The 16,616-nt window shown below is 46.7% G+C and overlaps 1 long non-coding RNA gene across 6 annotated transcripts; it reads right to left on the bottom strand.

Moving 5' to 3' along the window:
- Window positions 1–987: 987 nt before the first annotated feature.
- LOC309521335 lies at window positions 988–14,682 on the bottom strand. 6 transcript variants are annotated; one of them, XR_014214619.1, is made up of 6 exons: window positions 11,759–14,682; window positions 11,054–11,213; window positions 10,291–10,340; window positions 9,290–9,341; window positions 8,723–9,078; window positions 988–7,537 (listed from the first exon to the last, which is right to left on the bottom strand). It is a non-coding gene; the product is annotated as an uncharacterized lncRNA (long non-coding RNA). The 6 variants fall into 6 exon arrangements; XR_014214620.1 differs by lacking the exon at window positions 9,290–9,341 and having other exon boundaries at window positions 11,759–14,679; XR_014214621.1 differs by lacking the exon at window positions 11,054–11,213 and having other exon boundaries at window positions 10,291–10,499; window positions 11,759–14,679.
- Window positions 14,683–16,616: the final 1,934 nt, after the last annotated feature.

The raw sequence follows: 16,616 nt of genomic DNA, 5'->3' as shown, positions 1-16,616 counted from the left end.
GTCTGGATCGGAGACAGCTTAATAAGAGGGCAGCACCAGAGGAGCCCCAGAGGGTTGTGTGGTGCCAGGGGTGGAAGAGGAGTTGAAGATACACATAGAAGGTGCCAAAAAGAAGAAGAGGCCTTTGTTTACAGTGCCACCTGCAAGCTGGTTAGGACTCAAACCAATGGATTCAAATGACAAGAGAAAAAGAATCTGACTAAAAATTAGGAAGAATTTCATGAGGATAGGAGCCATTTGACAGTGGAAAGGACTCCCTTGGCAGGTGGTAGACTCTCCTCCATTGGAGGTTTTTAAACAGGGGTTAGACGGCCTCTGTCTGTTAGGTATTCTTTTTCCGCAATTCCTCCATAGAAGGAGTTGGACCAGATGACTCTTGGGGTTTCTACAACTCTAATTCTACGTAATTCTACGACTGTTGCTTTCTTATTTCACGTTTGCCAGTTGCTGACTCTCCATTTTGAGAGGCAGCCTGTCCTGTGCTCCCATACTGCAGCTCCATTGTGGGAGCGCTCACATCAGCCATCCCTAGAGGAAACTGGGAACGCTCACAGGCCTCTCCGGTTGCAACCTGGTGAATGAAATGAGATCGCAAGGGAGGCCCCGTCAGCCAGGCCACCAACTGGCAGGTGGCGTCAAGCCCCACAACCAGCCCAGGCCTCAGCCAAAGAGGCTCCAGTAACTCCAGCCAAGTGAGAGGGAAAGCAGCCGCTAGGGTCTGGTTTTGAATGTCATTAATGCGACTCTCTCCCTCTCCTCCCCACCGCCGCCCCCATGCAGCTCATAAGCTGAGTCACCCTCAAGCTGGTGGGGGAAGAATAGTTCAATTTACGCCTTCCCCTGGGCCAGCTGAGCTCACCCAAAGCTGCCAGATGGTTTCTTATTTTGCAAGGGGAAAACATACCCTCCTGAAATGTAAAGCGCTCGACAACGACGACACCAGGACCGTGCGGGTTCTGTGTGTGTGTGTGTGTGTGTGTGTGTGTGTGTGTTGGGCAAGTGTGCCAGATGGAGCTGTGAAATATAATGAAGGCTTTGGCATTCGCGTGATCTCTGCTTTCTTTCTTTCTTTAAAGCAAGTTTCAAGTCCACATGGTTGTCGGGAAAATGGTTGCTTGATTTATGACCAAACTGGCTGAAGGGAATAATAATAATAATAATAATAATAATAATAATAATAATAATAATAATAATAATGTTATTATTTATACCCTGCCCATCTGGCTGGGTTGCCACAGGGCTCAACTAGTAAAATTGTATGTGTTGGGGTGGGTGGGTGTTAATTCTTTTTTTGCTATGTGGGGGCACATCTATATAAGTACATGTTTTCAGATTTTGTGATTAGAAATCTCTAGGCAGAAAGGAAAGAAACATACCAGTCTGAACTCGTCCTTATGAGTTGCAGATGTTCATTCTTCATGCTTCTTTGTATCCCTTGATTTGCTAAGTCTTTTTAACTTTAAGAAGCAGCGTTTCTATGAGCCTGGAGGTGGAGCCAAAGAACGCCCCACCCTCATCAACCCACAGGTATGCCTCTAGCAATGAACTGGAACACCCTTCCTCACCCTCAAGCTCCCAAAATGCTAAAATGGACAATTTCCACTAATTACCAGCAACCTGCAATAAAGCTCTAACTTTCCACTATAAATCACCCTGGAGAATGCTGCATGTCGCTGAACAGAGGTAAGCCGCCCCAATAAAGGAATTCCCTTATTGCAAAAATTGTTTGGGGCGTGGAAATCTCACAACTAGTGGAAACAATATCTTCCTATATACATAAAAATGTAGACTGTCATCACGCTCCGCAGTTCACATGGCTGTCAACAGGTGGCAACACCAACATAACAGCTCAGGGCTGTCTAAATTTAGTGCAGTTTAGAGTTATTTTTTCACCTTCTTTTCTGAAATAAAAATGGTAATTGTTTTTATTTCGGCCACAGGATCCTTTTGTAATTACTGTACAGAGTACACATCTTTTCCCTCTTGGTCTGTTTTGTTACTCAGTATATCGCAGAGCTGTATCCTATATTTCTTTATTGTCAATTGCAAAAACGTATCCTCCCTCCTCGCTCTTTCTCTTTTTTTCCTGTAACCTGTTTGTAGTTATTAAAATTTAATCTAAAAAAATCCTGATTTGTTCCAAACAGCAGGCTGGTACGATAGGCAGGAATCTAACAGGCAAACTCTTCTCCTGTGTGCAAGTCAGGGTAGCAAGGTATTGCATTTCTGCCTGCTGATCAGCTAGTTAAGGCCCTGGAACATCCCTAATCAAAGCCTACAGTCCTTTAATCAAAATGGGTTGCATAAAAGCTGCTGAGAGCCACAGTGACCTGCATCTCCCAGCGAATGACACACCAGGAAGGGGGAGGAAGTATGACATGACAGAACCATTTTCACCCACCATTTATAAATCAATAAGGCCAAGTGGGTGTGATTTATAGCAAGCAGAGCCTGTAGGAGAGCTCTCTGTGTCCCCCTCCCTCACAAGCGATGGGGCTGGCATTTACTGGGCACACTTCTTCAGGAATCTGGCCCCCACTTCCATTCCCCTATCATGTTATCACACAGGTCACCTCCAGACTCAGGATTTTGTGGAAGAGATTCAAGGACATACTGGAAACTTAAGTCCACGCAATCAAAGTGGATTAGAGGGCTCTGCCTTCCTGGCACAGCAAATCCACTGTTGTTTTTCAAACACCCTTTTTGCAGTTAGGGAAAATGTGAGTTGAACGAAAGGCAGACGGGAGGACCCAGAACCATCGCACCAGCAAATCTGGATGAATGCTCAACAAAGACCAGACATAGTCTAACCTCTGTGTGAGCTTTGTGTGAGCAAATCAGGATTAATGCTCAATCAACAGGCTGTCTGGGGAAGCCCACAAGCTTCCTTTACTTGTGCCTCAGAAGACTGAGATCCTTTTAAAAAATGCACATGGCATCATTTTTAAACATTTAATTCATGCTTTGGTTACATCCCGGTTGGACTACTGTAATGCACTTTACATGGGGCTGCGTTTGAAGTGCTTGGAAGCTTCAGCTGGTCCAGAATGCTGCAGCCGGAATGCTGGCTGTGGCTGATTACAGAGTGCACGTGCATTTTCAAGGACAATTCAAAGTACTATTTATGATCTCTAAAGCTTGGGCCCAGGCTACCTGAAATATGTCTCCCTTTACAATCCTGCCCAGCTGTTAAGCTCCTTCTCTTGTTCCCATCAACATTGGAGGCACAAATGGTAGTGAGCTGAGACAGAGCCTTTTCGGTGGCCACTCCCAGATTGTGAAATTCCTTCCCAAGAAAGATTGGACTGGCCCCCTCTTTGCTATCCTTCCGCTGGCAGGCCAATACCTTCCTGTTCAGGCAGGCAGGTATTTGGAAACGAAGGGAAAGATGATGATGACCACCACTGGGATGCTGTCAGGGCAAACCAGATGTTCATTGCTGATACTAAATGTGTTTTGATGTAACTATTTCTGTTGTTTTTTTAAATGCTGTAAGTTGTCTGGAATCCCCACTTGGGAGAAAGACAGGATATAAACACATTAAATAATAAAATGATCGTAATAATTTGGGGGGTAGGCAGCTTAATGCCTTCCAGCTACTTCTAAAACCAACCATTTGTTTCAAACTAAGGTTGCCTAGTGACCAGAGCAACTCAAAATTGAACTGTTCCTCAGCCTCTAGGAGTTGTTTCATTTGTAGAGAGTGAAGATTGTCATGGAAGCCAAACTCAATTGCAGATCAAACTGCTCCTAAAAGGGTAAGTTCAAAAGTTGGCCACTACACAGTTCAGAAGTTGGCAATTCTTTCTAAAAGCACAAAAGAGTGTCCTGCTGCCCACACACTCTGCCCTGGAGTGCTCCCCCTCTACTCCCAGATGCATGTGGGGACTGGCAATTGTTATGGGAATAGGACTCTGCCTATGCTCAGATGCTCTCTAGAGTTGCTTCACAAATTCTAGAGTCCAACCCCAGCATTGGAAGTGGAACCTGTAGGTGGTACATAGGTTGAGGTAGTACATAGCTTTAGAAATCATAGAACTGCAGAACTGGAAGGTACCCAAAGGGTCATCTGGTCCAACTCCTTGCAACACCGGGATCACAATTAGGGAGAGACTGTTCTGGAAATGAAATCTCTACACGCCAAATGAATGTATTTTGCCTCCAGCACATATACCCATCAATGCACACACATGAACACTAAGGCACCCACCATGCATCACATACCCTGCCGCTGAGGCTGTCGAGGCATGGTTTGAACTGTTGATGGGCACATTTTAGGGTGTCTTTCCCCCAAAGAACAAACACATTCCTGGCGCTTGAATCCATGGCGCACAGGCTATCTGCAGAATAAATGTGTATTTATTCATATAAATGTTATTGTTCTTGTTAAAATTTGTATACAGTGGTACCTCAGGTTACATACACTTCAGGTTACATACACTTTGGGTTACAGACTCCGCTAACCCAGAAATATTACCTCAGGTTAAGAACTTTGCTTCAGGATAAGAACAGAAATCGTGCAGCGGCGGCACAGCGGAAGCAGGAGGCCCCATTAGCTAAAGTGGTGCTTCAGGTTAAGAACCGTTTCAGGTTAAGAACAGACCTCCAGAATGAATTAAGTTCTTAACCCGAGGTACCACTGCACTGCCCTTCATCCGAAGATAACAGGGTGGTTCACAACATAAAAAGACTATATGGGAACAGAAAATACCGTAACAACCCCCCTCCCACAAACAGATTTAAAAAGCCATAGAATGCTAATCAGCCAAAGGCCGGAGACAGCAAAGAGGCCCCAACAATGCACAACAGGGGAGGAGGTGACCCTAGTGACAGTGATATTTGATGAGAGGAGTAGGATGATACTACTACAAGCAGGCTCCACCCTATTCCAGCTAAGAAATGGCGGGGGGAATGTCACCACCACAGAATCCCAGCTGGGGAGCATGCCAAATCCTGAGATTTCAGGGCCCAAACCTGAGACCGAGTGACAGCCTCCAGCAATGGTGGGTATTGATGATGTCACGGAGTGGTGATGTCAATAAGCAAGACATGTTACACATTAACCAGTCTCTGAGAGCATGTCCTTCCAAAACAAAAACAAAACCCCACACATACCCCGCCACCTCCTGAGAGTCTATACAATAATTTACAGCCAGTCCTTGCCAGGCTGAAGCTTGCAAGCAGCACACGTAGTCTTCTTAATTTAAATACTATTACAAATAATAAGTCACCCTTGCCCACCTGGAGAGTCAAGCCCTCCATCTTTTAGCGGGGAGCAGGTAGACCTGGAGACTTCAGGTCAGCACTAATTGTCTGGCAACCCTAGTTCTGGCTGACAAAATGTACCCTTTTTTCTTCAGGAGGCTCAGAACGGCTCAGTGGCGCTCAAGCAGGCACTGTGGTCATTTAGCAAAATCAACCTCACCCAGGCCTGCGTTTGTGACTCTCAAGCTCTCTCCGACACACATAAACACACACTTCAAACGGAGCCAAGATTAGTTGGTGAACAAGCCCAGGATGGAAAAGGGGAGTTTCTCTCTCTCTCTCTCTCTCTCTCTCTCTCTCTCTGTCTCTCTCTCTCCTCCACTCTGAGCCCCCACCCCCCTCTGACATCTCTTTCCTTTGTGCTTCTTGGGCCTTGGCATGCCAGAGACTCCTGGGCTCCCTTTGGGGGTGTTGCAGAGAGGCAATTGCATGTCCCTTGTGGGAACATTACACCACCAAGCCTCCCTATGGGCCCCATCTAGACAATAATAATTGCATATACCTTTCTGTTTGTGCAATGGGAGGGAGGGGGCACATAAGCATGGGGGGAGAGAAACAAATCTTCTCCTTGTCTCCCCCCCTCCAGTGTGTGTGTGTGTGTGTGTGTGTGTTTGCACACGCGTATTTTTGTTCCTCAACACCTGTCTTTAGCACACCCACCCTCCTAAGCAGCTGGACCTGAAATGTCAGGGGGATCAGATTAATCCTACGGGGAGAGATGGGGGCAGGAAGGTTTAATCACTCCCTCTCCCATCACCGCTAGCTTGGCCGATTTGGAACAATGGGCCCTGCCTTCTCTATCTCTTCTCCAGCCATGGCTATGAAGCACACACACACCCCAGCATCCCAGCCCCACCACACCGAACCCCTACCCCATTATGCACCATAAAGTACAGGGCAAATGGATAAAATTAAGCTATTAAAAACCCCTCCACAATGACCAAACTTGTATCAGGGTCAATTAAGGCACAGTCCAACCCTTCCCATCCAGATGGCAGATATTTATCCTAGGTGTTTTCTTGTGTCTTCCCACCCCCAGAAGAATTTGCATTGTGGTGTGCATTTCTTTCCCCTTGTGAGTGAAAATAAGCACCTCGCTGCTAAAGACAATCAGGTGCACGAAGGGTGGAAAACAAGTGTAGAGAGAGCGGGTGGCCTCAATTCAGGTGAAGTTTGCTGTGATGGTCCCACTGAAATCAAACAAGCCTAGTTATTTGTGATTAATTCAATGGGATGGATTGTGATATCGTAAACGGAATTTGTCACAATGCTTGAAGCAATGCCACCTAACAAGCTGGGGTTTGTGAATGGGCAAACCAGGAACTGAAACTATAGTGTGAAGCTGTTGCAAACCATGGTTGGGGGATACAGTGGCTTGGCTTTATAATCACTGCAACAAACCATGATCTGGCACATTGCTTCACCCTCAGATGCTGCTCTTTGGGACAGTACTTTGGGTTCTTCAGGGAAGTGAGGAGAAGGAAACCAGTTTGCCTGAACATCTAAAACACAAACCATGGTTTGGAGTCTATAGTTAGTGTAAATCATGGCTTGGTAGGAACCAATCTTGCTCATAACTAATTCTAACAAGGGTTGCAGAACAAGCATTTAGTCTGTTTTGAGCAGAGAAATGATATAGCTACCCTAGCAATCCTAAGAAGAAGAAGAAGAAGAAGAGGAAGAAGAAAAAGAAGTAGTGTGTGGGCTGTCCCTCCTCAGGGCTGGCCCCAAACATGCTGGTGCTTGGGGCAAAGAACAAGATGGTGCCATGTCAACGGCTGACTGGCCTGGCCATGGAATCTTCTTTCAGCACTGGGGACAGGATCAGGTCCACTACTGTACCTGAGGGCCGCAGGCTAGCTTGAGGATGGAGGAAGCCTGAGGCAGCTGCTTCAAGTTGCCTACTGGAAGAGCCAGTCCTATCCCTACCTCCCCCTTTGTTCATTTGTGGAATGCAGAGGTTAGCCCAGGGTCTGCCACCTCCAGCATTAAAGGCTCTCTGCTTCCTGCCCCTTTTACAACAGTAGTGAGCCATAAACAGGTGAGACCAGGAACAAGAACGAAAGCCCCTTCTTTTTTGCACAAAGCTGGCACCTGCCACGTGTTTCCTCGGCTCCTGTCTCATCCAGGCACCACACAACCCTCTGGGGCTCCTCCGGTGTTGTCCTCTTACTAAGCTGTCTCCAATCCAGACTCTCAGGAGGGCAGATGCTGTCTGTGAGCACGTAAGACACTCCTGGGGACCTCTGGCCTTGTGAGAATCATCAGGCAACTGTGTGGAGGAATAAGCCACCTCAGCCTTCCACAACCAGAGGTTTCGCACTACAACGCCCATCAGCCGTAGACAGCAGAGCATAACCCAAACATCTGGAGGGCACCAGGTCACACAAGGCTGAGCTAACTTCTCCCTAACATGATAAACAGGAATGAGAAAAAGCAACTTCGTTTCCTTCCCCACTTCCTAATCCCTCCATTCTCTCCCCCTGCTGTCTGGTTCTGTACCACATGCACCTTCAGAAAGGCAATTTTGCTTTCCTTTTGTGGTTGTCAATGCCCATGTACATTGAGGGCATTGGAATATTATCTTCTTGCAATCACTGTTCAAGGAAGGGGTTGAAGAGAACCCATTATTTAGTCACATCGGGACATTATGCATATCAGCAGATGCAGAGGGATGAGCAGAATCTCACTCATGGGCTCTTGCTGTCCACGTTCAGCTGTGTTTTCTGCATGCAAACGGTACATATGCAGGCAGCATCAGGAATCCTCTATGTGCGTACAGGTCTTACATGTGAATTCTTGCCCAAGTTATGCAAGTAGGGGGCATGCAAGAAGCTAGCGACTGTAGACAGGAACGTTCTCGCTCTCTCCCACATACACATTGAATGTACACTCATGTAACATGTAAGCAAAGCACATTCCGGGATACATTACTGGGTGCACAGACACATGACATTCATAATTTCCTGGTGTGTCTTGACAGAAATTCTGCTCCTAGGGGAAAGGCCACAACTCAGTGGTAGAACATCTGCCAAGTTCAATCCCCGTCATTTCCAGGTAGAGCTGAGAGAGAACCCTGCCTCAAACTCTGGCGAGCCTCCGCCAAGGCTGACCCAAGACACTTTGGCCCCTGCGATGGGCCTCCAAAATGGCGTCCACCTCCCTGCCAGGGAAGAAGGGGCGAGGGAAAGTCTACATCAAGAACAATGGGGAAAGAAAGATCTACATCAGGATCTGCTGCCCCTGTGGATTCTGCCGCCAGACGTGGTCACCTCACCTTGCCTCATGGGTGGGCCGGCCCTGGCCACTGCCAACCAGTGTAGGCAATACTGAGCAAGATAGGCCAATGGTCTGACTCAGTATAAGGCAGCTTCCTATGTTCTTAGAACTTCCCGTCAAAGGAACACACACACATAGACACTGCAAGACTGCCTTAAGCTTTGAAACAAGAGCTTACCTGTAATACAAAGAGGTTGGCATCCGCTAGGATCACAAAGTTGGCACTGCCTCTCCAGCTGTCTTTGTTGTTTCAATGCCAGCCCTCCTCTCTTGTGGTCTCGGCAGCTGCTGTCTGTCTGGACGGCCTGTGGACTGACTGCCGCCGCAGCAGAGGTGGCAGGGAACAGCCCACCCCGTGTCCATCAGGCCAAGAAGCTGGGAGATATTGCTGCACCCTGCCTGCTTGCCTTGCTTCTCATCCGTATGTACCATGGAAGGTCCCCTCTCTGTGCTGCTGACTGCAAAAGCACCGGACATCTCAGAACAGATCTTGCATTCTGATCCCCCTGGTTCTGCTTTTGTTTGTTTGTTTTTCTAAGGTTTTAAAAACACGTTGCAAAATTTGAAAGTTTCTTGCCTGCACATTAGGGGCTTTTTGTGTAAGAAAGCTGAGGCAACTTTCGAATACTTTTTATTGTGAAGATCCTCACAGTCCAAATAATGGCTTGTCGCAGCCAGACCACCAAGGGTCATGCAGAAATCTGAAGGTACTCATTCTCCCAATATCCAAGTCCAAAGCTCCCACCACTGTTGTACACTGCCATTTTTTCTACTTTGCACATTTTTATATACTGCAGCTAAGGGGAAAAAAGAGGGGGGAACCACAGTCAAGTCCAGAGGATGAGAATGTTTTTGTTTTGTTTTGTTTTAAAAGCACTTCTTAAAATCCAGCTACAATACAAAGACTTAAACATGCATAGCTTAGCAGCAAATGTGGATTTGCAAACAGGTACACACAGGACAGGGAACAGGGGGCTAGTCCTGGCTCCCCATGCATGCACATGCATGACACATGCACCCAGAAACACGTGTTAGTGGTTCTAATGACATGCAAGAAGTATTTGATGCATACCTCTACCCTAATCTCCCAATTCAGCTCTCAAAACTGGGGGTGGGGAGGGGAGAACCACAGTGTGTGAAGCTTCCTTTGGAAATATTTGTGGGAATGCCATAGCCCTGGCTCCCAGTAGCACTCACAAGTGTTCTAGTATCTTGTCCTTATGCTCTAAATGAGCACGTCTAGTTCTGGATATTCAGAAATGAGCTGCCGTATGCTGCCCACTGGATTCCCAGCTTCTTGTTCTGGAGGGGTAGTTGCTTTAAGTCTGTTACAAAAATGAAAAAACTACCAAGTAGTACAGGTGGATCTGATGGTTTATCACCCTTTAAAGGTGCCACAATACTCTTGCTGGCTTTTCCATGAGGCTCGGTGACCAGGCCAGCTGGGAATGGTGGAAAACTTTCTCTTTTCCTAAACTAAGCAGTGACAGACTTTGGTAATATGGCACCCAGAGGGAGGACAAAATTTATCGGCGAGCCCCTCAAAGATTTCTTATTTTTACAATAAGTCATTTTGGTACTTTGAGTAGGTACCTGTATAAATATAGGTATTATTAATATTTATCATCATCATCATCATCATCATTTTGCTCTCCTCCCCCCAGCTCAGCTCCCTGTGCAAGGGAACCACCCACACCAGCCTTGTCAAGCCAGAGAGGCAGAGACAGAACTGTAGCAGTGCCTTACCTTGTAGAATGGAAGAGTGTATGCTTCTCTTGGTAAGTTGAGACCCTTGGCTGCAGAATCAAGAGTGAAAACGTGAGAAGGGAAGCGGTTGTAGGCCAAGGAAGAGAAGGGCATTTACAGGTTTTTCAGCTTAGTCAAACAATAACTTCTCTTCCATCCATCTCTCTCCATCTAGAAGGAGATGCAGGGCAGAATGACTCCAGCTGGACCTGCAACACACCCAGAGTCTGAATGGGAGATGCGGGGGTCCTTGCTTCTCTGTCTCACTCTCTCTTTCTCTCTCTCTCCTCCATGAGCTCATACAATCTCATTTTATGGGAGAGACATCTGTTTCGACTCAAAGGGGAGTGGAAGGGGGGAGCCTTCCACTGCCAACAACAAAACAAACCTCCCATCCCTGAGTCACCCCCTCATTTCAATAAAGAAAGAAAAAATACATTTGCTTCCTTTCCATCTCCCAGCCCTTCCTAAGCTTCTGCATTCGGGAAAGGGTGCAAAAGAAACACTTATGTTTAAAAGTCAGCTGGGGGAAGAGGGGAAATGCCAACCCGAGTTGCAAAGGGGGTCTCTTTCATACTTGCATTGTTCTACATAAGGCAGAATGCTTGGGTGTCACACACACATCATTTCTGGACCACCCCCTCTTTGAATGTTGCCTATCTTGATAGGGTCGTCACAGTTTTCAAAGGTTTAGAGGGGGGAACATAACTGCCCCTACAGCCTCAGAGAGGGAAGGGGTAAGAGAGTTGCCGACAGGACTCACCAGCATAAACAGCCAGTTTCCTTGGGGAGGAATCTGAATCCCCTTTTAGAACCAACACCCGTTGCAGATCATCACATACTGCAAGTATATACTGTAGTATATAGCAGCAGACAGATAAGTAGATGGATCGTGGAAACAAGTGGATGAGAGGGCCTATAACCTAATGGGAAGAGCACACGCTATGAATTAGCGATGTGGTGAAATCTGCCCTCCAATTTTCTCAGACGCTTTCTTCTCCCATGAAAGATACTTAATTACATTACTTAATATGTGCAATTGTGATGATTATTAGTAATAGCAACGTTTGTTTCTGAATGCGGCATTTGTATTGCATTTCAAATATTGATTCCTTATTGAGGGGATTTGTCAACCCCTTAAGACATTTCTACTGGAATATAAAGCAGTACTGTACATAAATTAACTAAATAAATGAAAGAAGATTCGAGTTTTTATGCCTTCCTCTTTAGCATTTTGGCAGGGGTGGAGATTTGAGCTTACCTTATTGCTGCAAGGTGGCCCAGGGTGCTGTGTGTGCACCTATAACTCTCAGTGTGGCTAAGTTTCATGTTGCTGTAGCAAACCCACCAGAGACTGACCATACATGTTTTGTAATTTTCCTCTTTGGAGTTTGTGACATGATTGTAACTTCCAAAATGTCAATGCCCATCTTATTTTACTTATTTATTTTACTCATCTTTTATTTACCTTGTTTTACTTGTTTCTCTTATCTTAGCATGCACATTTGGATAATATGTGCTTCTCATTTAGTTTATTTAGTGCTGGTCATTGGCCATAACAATAAAGGTTTGGTTGTGTGTCTGTTTTTTGGATGTCTTCTTTAAAGCCCAGGAACTCAGAGCATAGACTACTAGGGAGAAAATTTGTACAATAAAAGAAAGGACACAGGGAAACAACTCTTGGCCACCTGAAAAGTAAGCCAAGTGTAACAACAACAACAAAAAGGCCACACCCCAAACGATGAGGATTTTCAAACACATTTTTTCTCTCCTCAATAATTGTAGAATCGTAAAAACAAGAACAAACCCCACAGGATCAATTTATGGCACATTGAATGAATGGGAGTGCAGCTTCCCAATGGACTGTGGCGATCTCTGTTAGTGAGTGGGTGGGTCCTTTCAATTGCTCTGCCTTGAGCACCAAAACATCTTGCACCAGGCCTGTTTTTACTCTCCCTTTACCTATCCCTGACCTGTTAAGAATAAGAAGAGCTCTGCTGGATCAAGCCAATGGCTCGTCTAATCCAGCATCCTGTTCTCATAGCCACTAACTAGAAGCTTATGAGAAGCCCATAAGCAGGACCTGAACGCAAGAGCACTCTCACGTTGAGCTGTTTCCAGCAGCTGGTATTTGAATGCATTACTGCTTCCAGCAGTGGAGGTAGGGTGCAAAGCCAATAGTCCTTTCCTTTTGCTGGTCTAACACATAACTGGGGCCAATGGTGGCATAGTGGTCAGCATCTGACTATGAACTGGGAGACCAGAGTTCAAAACTACTTGGCCATGAAGGTCACAAGGGTGACCTTAGGCCAGTCACTGCCTCTCAGCCTAACCTGCCTCACAGTGTTGTTGTGGGGATTAAATGATACCATGTACTCCACACTGAGCTCCTTGGAGAAAAAGGTGGGATATAAATGCAATAAATGAACCCTGAGGCACCCCACAAGTGAGAGCCCAGGGGTCTGAACACTCATACCCTAACACCACTTTCTGTACATGGCCCAGAAGGAAGGAGTGGAACCACTGTATAACAGTGCCCTCAGCTCCTTTAGACGGTTCAGAAGGACGTCATGGTCGATGGTATCAAAGACCGCTGAGAGATCCAGCAGAACTAGGAAACAGCTTTCACCTTTGTGAAAGCCCATCACCCAGCCCTTCCCAGCTCACTTTTATGAGCCAGGATGGGTAAGGATCAAGGAGACAGGTGGTCGATTTCACTCATCCAAGCAGCCTGTCCACATCCTCAGAGGTAAGAGATTGGAATTGATCCCATGCAACTTGACTAGACCGGACTCCAGCACTTTCCTGCTCTGGCCTTGCTCCCACAGTATAGACTACCTCTTTCAATTCTGAGCAACTTTATCTGCAAAAAACTTTGCAAAATCATTGCAAGGAATCTTGGGGTCCTTACCAGGCCCCAATGGTAGTGGTGGTTTCATTAGATTGTGAACCACCCGAAAGAGTTTCCTATTGCTGTTTTCTGCAGATGCAATAGAGGCAGTGAAGAAGGTCCTCTTCGCCGTTGCTATCACCACTTGGTAGGCTCGATGTTGAGCTCTAATCAGTGTCTGGTCCAATTCAGAATGAGTTTTCAGCCACCGGCGCTCTAGTCATCTCAGCAATTGTTTCGTCACTCTCGGCTCTGGGGAAAACCAGAGGGCTGTCCGGGGTCCATGCAATCAGAGAGGGTACTTCGGAGCCAGACAATTGATAGCCCTGGTTAACTCGTCATTTCAGCGGGCCACCAGGGAATCAGCTGAAAGGCCAACAACATGGGATAAAACATCCCCTGGCCTACTACTCTCTGGAAGCCATTTGGATCCATTAAGTGGCGGGGTCGGACCATCCGAATCTGTCCCACCTCCCTGCAGAGGGTAAGGGTTGCAGAAAAGTCCAGTTGTACCACGAAGTAATCCAACAATGGCACTTCTTTTGTTTTGCTTTTACTTAGTGTCAGATCACCCACATCCATAGAGATGAACACCAGGTCTAGGGCATGCCTGCAATTATGAGTTGGGCCAAAGTTATTCAGGGACAACTCCATGTAGGCCATGCTTTCCATGAAGTCCCAAGCAGCCCCTTGTAAGGTCGAGTTTAACATGGGTGTTAAAATCCCCAAGGTCAACCAAACTAGGTGTCTCCAGGAGAATATGCGCCATGACCTGAAGCAGCTCAGGCAGGGAATCCTTGGTGCAGCAGCGAGGTTGGGACACCAAAAGGAATTCTGTACTGCCCCTATTGCTCAACTTCCAGAAAATGCACTCAGAAAACCAATAGGATACCTGGTGCAAGATAATGACTTCATAAAAATCACTGCAACACCCCCCCCCCCGCCCACATGACCTGGGTTGCTGTGCGTAAGAGAAACCTGGTAGACAAGCAGCAGCAAGAACAGGACCACCTGCTTCATCCAACCAAGTCTCAGCCACACATGCCAGGTCAAGTCCTCCATCCATGATCAAGTCGTGGATGACAGCAGTCTTGTGAATCATTGACCTCGCATTGCACAGCAGCACCTTAAAGTCATGTGGGTCTCCCTTGCTAATTCCAGTATCCTTCCAGTCAACACCAGACTCAGAAGCAGGGATAGTCCTCAAACAACGACTAAACCTGCCTCCTCGGAAATGACATGGTCCTCCTCCTACCCGTGATCACTGAGATCGAGTGTCCCAGTGCATCCTTCCCTGTGGAACCTGCCCCAGTCATTTTGTTGGCTGGGGCCCACTGCCAGGCAGCCCTGACCCTCTCCCCTTAAGAATAGAACACAAACCATACAACAAACCAATAGTACAGTAGAAACAAACAAACAAAAAACCCAATTAATAATAATTTACAATCATACTAAAATTAAACCAATCCCCACCCCCAGCCAAATGTCCATCCCACCCCCAACAAAATCAAAATTCAAAAAACGATAGATTAAAAACTATTTAAAATGCCTAAAAACATTAAAATAATTACTTAATAACATTAACACATGGAGACTGTCTCTCATCCTTGCCTCACCCCCAAAGCGCCATCCCCAAGGGATGACCCCCTTTGGTGTCCCCCCACCAGGGTGGCCCCGCCCCCTACGCAGGTAGGCTTTGTAACACTGCCCCAGCAGCTGGACCCAACCTAGCTGGGACAGCAGCTGTTCCCACTTTGCCTGCCTGCCCAGGGACCTGGTCCTTGCAGTATTCTCTGCAGTCCTCTTTGCTTCTGTAGCAGCAGCAGTCCTCCAAGTGGGGGAGACAGCAGTCGTCCCCCCACACAGCCGCAGCAGGAGAAGGGTGGGGAAGATGGCAGTCCCCACTGAGGGACTGCAGAGCCAGGTAGATATTGCCCCAATGTACAGGAAAATAAAACCTTTTTGACTGGCACCAAAAAAGTGTCAGTGCCAGGAGGGCTTTGCTGGGGAGAGCTCTCCATAATCAGAGCCAGTTTCAGATACTCTCTCCCCCTCCCCCGATGTTTGGGGGAAGGTGATGTGTTACCACTACCCATACACTGCTATTGTTTCTTTCTGTGTAACCATAGATGTGATTCTTGAGATGGTTGTCTTATTAGTGCTATGTTTTTACCACTGTATTTTTATTCTGTCTGCATGATCACCATGCTGTTGGTATTTTGCAGGAGGGATTCGGGTGCATACCAGAAATTTGGGTTTGCACAATTAAAGTGAATTGAAGTGCTCTGTTGCCCTGATGTCACACATCCACTTAAAACAAAACAAAACCCAACTAGTATTCACATTAATGAATAATAAAAGTGCCTGCAGTCCCACCTCCAGCCAGTAGGGACAGTAGTGGGGCAGAAAGACAATGCAGTCCCGAGACCTCCATTGCCATGTCTGAATATGGGTATAGTGAAGCCAAAAAGGAGGTTGGGAGTGGAGAGCAGAGAAACCTGGAAGGAGGCTACTCAAGCAGTCTAGCCAAAGCCTTGCTGGACCTCACTGGTGAATGGCAATAACTGTCCTTTCTTGGAGTGCATTGTCACAATGACATAAGATCATCCCTGTTGGATCAGGCCAAAGAGCGTCCATCTAGTTCTGTATCCTGTTCTCAAAATGGCCAAACAGATGCCTGAGAAATCTGCAAGCAGGACCCGAGCACAAGAGCCCTCTCCCCCTTGTGGTTTCCAGCAACTGGTATTAGAAGCATTACTGCCTCTGTCTGTGGCATACACAGGAGTATACAGACCCAAGAGTCTGTAGTTCCATTTTGATCCTGGCAAGTATCACAGTAGCGAATCAGAATTGCCATTTTATTTTTTAAAAAAGATGGTTCCATTTAATAACTCAATGCCCTCCAGATGTTTCGGACTCCAATTCCCATCAGCCCATATCAGCGAAGCTGGGCTGCTGCAGTCCAAGGCATCTAGAGGCCACCAGGTCAGCAAAGGCTGCATTAAATCACGACAAGCTGGTTTGGGGCTTGCTGTGTGTGATTCTGATGCAAAAGCTACCCTTGTGAACCCAGTGACGCATGCCTGAGTAACCATCTCTTAAAAGATTTCCCAGTAATTCTTGAGTCTTCACACAAATGCTTCACCACACCACACCAGACCCACCCCTTTCCTCTCAACGGTAATGCAAAACTGGAGGTGTACCTTTAACGAAAAATGTTGGAATCAAGGTAATCAGGGTTGCTCTGGCCCAGGCCAGAAAATGATGTCTGTGTCTTTGTGGGAATATTTTAAAAAGTGCTTCCTTTGAAGCCAATTCTCGGAATGAAGGTCATGGAAAGCAACTCGGGCCCTTGGAAATAACCTGCACACCACACCCCCACTCAAATGCAACTGACTGAAAGGTTGCTTCTACACAATTCCAAAGATTTCCTGCA

This window comes from Podarcis vaucheri (assembly GCF_965113315.1).
Source record: "Podarcis vaucheri genome assembly, chromosome: 16".
Classification (NCBI taxonomy): domain Eukaryota; kingdom Metazoa; phylum Chordata; class Lepidosauria; order Squamata; family Lacertidae; genus Podarcis; species Podarcis vaucheri.
This window is presented reverse-complemented; position numbering and strand designations above follow the sequence as displayed.